We start from the raw sequence: 4,966 nt of genomic DNA on the forward strand, positions 1-4,966 counted from the left end.
TATATATGTGTGTGTGTGTTTATACATAAGTTTAGAAATCTAACCACATATAGCATTGCAGTAGGACAGTCCCACAACACTTCTTTTTGTGTCTCCTGCCTGCATTCACCACCCCCTTTTCTTTGTAAATGAACATCTACCCAAGAGACAGCACATCAGCAACTGGCGTGTCATGACAAGCAGTACGTATTCAGAAGAGCAGAATGACAGACACTGCAAGAATGAACATAAAATTTAAAATTGTCATCTTCAGTGCAGTTGCTTTGTTCACAGGTGTCAGCATATAGAGTTACTCAGGGTGAGAATACTTCCAATTAACTGCTAGATTAGAAAATCTTCTGAAGAGCCCCAGGATCGTTGCCTTACCCATCTTGTACATATAACTGTATGGCTTTGCCTGTGTCATGTTTCCTAGCTCTTCTGCTTGCTCTCTCTTCATTATCTAGTCCTCAAGTTTTGCTTTCCTTTTAATTGTATTATACCTTCCTATTTGTGTTTCTTCTTTTGAGTTCTTATTCTAGGGAAACTATATGATATTTGCATATGTGTGTCTGGTTTATTTCACTTATGAATATATATTCAAGTGGCATCTATTTAAATATGATGTTCTTTGTCATGGAAGTATTTCACTTCTCCATCAAACTTGAAAGAGAGTTTTGCAGGGTATAGTAGTCTGAGCTGGAATTTGTTTTTATAGAGAACTTGAAGTACTCTGCTCCATGCTCTTCTTGCCTTCATGGTTTGTGGAGAGAAGTCGGCCATAATTCTGATGGGTTTTCCTTTGAATGTGATCTGTTTCTTTTCTCTAGCGGCTTTCAGTATATTTTTCTTGTGCTTGATTTCTGGGATTTTGACTAATATATATGTCTCAGTGTGTTTTTAATTGGGTTGTGGTTACTTTGCATTCTGTATGCTTTAGTTACCTGAATGTCAGATTGTTTCCTCATATTTGGAAAATTTTCTGCTATTACTTCTGCCCATATTTTTTTAATGTCATTTGTGTTGACTTCTTCTTTCTCAGTGATACCTATTAGGCTCACATTGTTCATCTTTGCCCCATCTTGCAGGTGATGGATTATTTTTTCTGCATCCTATTTTTAAGAGATCTTTTCTTGCCTTTTCACTAGCTGCACCAGCGTCATTAAGATCTAAAACTCTGTGTTCACTTTCACTCACATGGTTTTGCAAGGTCGTGATTGAGATTTTAAGTTCCTCTATATCTCTTTGTCTCTGCTTCATGTGATCTATTTCTTTCCTGTATTGCTCATTTAAGGTATCCATCATTTTTCTAATCTGTCTTTTTTTATCAATGTCTTCTTTAGCAGCAATTATTAATTCTTTTACTGTACAGGTTTTTTTTTTCACATTGGGTTTCCTCCATATGTTTTTGTATTTGATTCTTTACTTCAGATGGTATGAATTCAGAGATTTCTTTTTTTATTTGAGAAATTAATTCTACTCTGAGTTCCTCCAAACCATTCTGCTGTTGCTTATTTACTTTTGACGCTAGTAATTCATACATTTCAGCTGAGCTAGTGTCCTCTGCACTTGTTCTGGGTGGGCATTGGGTTTTCTCCATATGTTTCTGCATTTGATTCTTTACTTCAGATGCTATTAATTCAGAGATTTCTTTTTTTATTTCCAATCTGAGTTCCTCTATACCTTTCTGCAGCTGTTTCTTTATTTCAGATGCTCTTGATTCATTGATTTCAGCTGTGTGATTCCCAATTTGTTCTGTGCTAGTATCCTCTGCACTTGGTATGGGTGGGCTTGAGGTTTGAAATTGCATTTTGCTCCTTCTCATTGTCATTTTGTGTAGCACTGTCTTCTTACCTTTGTTTTAGAGCTTTGGTGCAGTTATAACCTTAGCATCTACTGAAATTCAGGTGCAGATCTAAAAAGTTTGGATTTATCCAGCTATGCCTGGCTTGGGTCTGGCTGCTGTGCTCAGCTCCTTCCTGCTGCTGCCCTTGGGAATGAACCTGTTGTACCCCTCTGGCAAGATGTTCTGCTCCTGAACTAGCTGGCTGGTTCTGTCCCCTACTCTCTCTGCAGGGATTGCAGCTGTAGAGCTTCACCCCAGGCCTGTATGCCAGGCCTGAGCTGAATCTGAAGGGGACAAGGGGGAGTAGGGGAGAAGGGAAGCTCTGCCGCACACTCAACAGGCCTGGGCTAGGGCTGGATGTGGGGATCCCCAGAAGGCAGCAGATGTCCTCACTCACTTTTGTGGGCATTGGGGGAGGGGCTGCAGCTTTGGGGGGGGTGTTCCAAGGGCACAGAAGTGGGTCTCACTCATGCTTCATGCTTGGGTTTTGACCGGACAGGTCCCACAGACACAGGGTAGCCTGAGGATAAGTTTTAAAAGTTAAAAAAGATAACAAACATCTTAATGCCAACATATTAGGGTTGAATACATATCAGTTATGGAAAATTACATTTCAGTCCCAGAACAGACTTGAGAGATATGCACTCCAGTTTTAGTTTTAGTGTTTTGTTTTTGTTTTTGCTTTTGTATCAGAGATTGCACTCCAGAACTTGCACTAGCTAGGCATGCGCTTATTTCACTGAGCTATCTCCCTGGCCCCAGCAAATATCTCAAGAACATGTTTTGTTGTTAGAGTATGGGAAAAGAAGGGGCTGGGGAGATAGCTTAGTAGAATAAGTGCTTGCCTGGCAAGAGTAAGGGCCTGAGTTCAATCTCAAGTTCTGAAAAAAAAAGAGTATGGGAAAACAGACACTTCCATATAATGAGGATAATTTGGCAACTTCTACCAAAACTAAAAATGCACCTACACTTTGACCAAGAAATTTCCTTTTAGGCCATGGGGCCCCACCTCTGGGGGACACTGAGATAGCAATTGACACTGGGTATGGTGGCTTGTGCCTGCAATCCTAGCACTTGGGAGGCTGTAAACAGGAGAATCACTATGAGTTTGATCTATTACTGAGACTCTGAATATCCTGTAGAACCCTCCATAAAATACAAAAAAAAATCCTTTTAGGAAATTTAATCTAAAAATCTAATCCAAAATGAGGTATAAAAAGCAAAGCTATATTAATATGCTGAGCTGTAAAAGACTCAAGTCAACAACTTCTGACATTGCCAGTCCTACAGATAACCCTCTACTATTATGGACTACTGGACTATATTGGATTATTTTATTTTGATGAATTCACACACCTGAAATATTTAAACGGTAATAGAATATTACCATCTTGGACAAAACTAAACAAAAGAAGGGGGATAAAAATGAAGGACCATTTTGTATCTGTGTATACAAAATAGTTGGGATAGATATACAACTACTTTCTCATAGTTTAATGAGAAGATTTGTACTAATAGTGTTTGGACAGGATATCATGTCTGCATCTTGTACTATGAATAACCACTATGAAGACAACAATATGCAATGTGTTAATATTGTAACTGTCCTACTGACCTGTTTTGAAACTCTCTCATTGCTATTGTTTCTCAATAAAATTAATAAAAATAATAAATAAATAAATATAAAAATAAAAAAGGGGGGAATCATATCTATGCACTGTTCAGAGTTACAGATTTGTTATCTAGAATTGTGCTAGATATTAACAATGAATAAAAAAGGACTCCACTGATTTTAATTTATATATTTTGTAATAAGTATGTAGTAGCTTTGAATTAAAAAATTCAAATCCACACATGCAAAAAGACTTTTAAAAAGGCAGGAATTAGAAGAATGTTTTTAATAGTAAGGTACTGGAAACCAAATATCCATGCATTAATGAACTGAGGTTCATCAAAAAATGAATCAAGCCTGTCTACATAAACTAACATTACCTTCTACTAATATATTAAATTTAAAAATTGGTTATAGGACACTATATAAATGTACTGATGTATATAATAAGAGAAGTTAAAAGAATAATATTGGGGCCGGGGAGATGGCTCAGTGGAATAAGCGCTTCCCTGGCAAGCACAAGGGCCTGAGTTCAATCCCTGGTTCCACCAAAAAAAGAAAATAAATAAAAAAATAAAAGAATAATATTAAGAATTCCACTCTTACTATATTGGAAATAGACATAGTCATATTTAAAGCTTTGGTGTGCAGCTGGTTGTAGCTCAGTGCTAGAGCACTTTGCTAGCATAAGCATTTCCCTAGCATGTGCAAAGCCCTGTATTCAATCCTCAACACTACAGAAAAATAAAATAAAATTTATGTTCCAGGTTTCTGATCCAGACTCTGTGTCTAGAACCAAAGAGCAATTTTTAGACTATTTTTTTCCTATGAAACAACCTGGTGCACTTGGGCAAAACTGCATACAATCCATTTATACACTCACCACAGCTCTGCAAGGAGAGCTTCCGTTTGGTTGTTTTTGTTTCAGATTGTTTTTCTGTTCTCCTGACCCCAGTGGCATGCTGATGAGTCATCTGACAACATCTTTAACCTTAACCCTTGTTATTTATGATCTCTGCCTCCTCTCCAGACCTACACATTACACTGTACAAGCAAAGCAAAGGAAAACAGTAGTCAATCAGAATTACGTTGTCCATTTGGGAAGAGAGAGCAAACAGGCACTAGGGGAAGTTACTTAAATCTGCTAAAGAAACAAATTAAATATTAATCAAAATATAATGTCATCTCTCACATGGACAATAAGAACCTAGAGAGGAACAGGTATTAAGAAAAGCCACAGGTGTGTCTGGGACACCTCAAAGTTAGGACTTTTCTTTGCACACCTGAGGCCACCAGCAGTGGCTCTGCAGCTGTCATTATGCCACAGAATGAATATACTGAATTACACTGTAAATGCTATGGGTACCGCTTGGATTATAATGAGAGAAAGAGAAAGAAGGAAAGTCAAGAAGTTTATGAATGTTCAAAGAAGGCCAAAAAAAAAAAAAAAAAAAAAACCAGATTGCTCTGAAGGCAAAGCTCTACCACAAACAGTGCCATGCAGAGAAAATACAAATGAAGATGACTAT

At 37.6% G+C, this 4,966-nt stretch overlaps 1 long non-coding RNA gene across 1 annotated transcript in view; it reads left to right on the forward strand.

Moving 5' to 3' along the window:
- Positions 1 to 2,866: 2,866 nt before the first annotated feature.
- Positions 2,867 to 4,966, forward strand: part of LOC111813891 — a 6,223-nt gene continuing 4,123 nt past the window's right edge. Inside the window, exons 1-2 of the long non-coding RNA XR_002819019.1 lie at positions 2,867 to 2,909; positions 4,501 to 4,507. This is a non-coding gene — a long non-coding RNA (uncharacterized LOC111813891). The remainder of the gene's footprint in view (positions 2,910 to 4,500; positions 4,508 to 4,966) is intronic.

Source organism: Octodon degus, unplaced genomic scaffold (assembly GCF_000260255.1).
Source record: "Octodon degus isolate 3935 unplaced genomic scaffold, OctDeg1.0 scaffold00236, whole genome shotgun sequence".
In the NCBI taxonomy this organism is placed as follows: Eukaryota; Metazoa; Chordata; class Mammalia; order Rodentia; family Octodontidae; genus Octodon; species Octodon degus.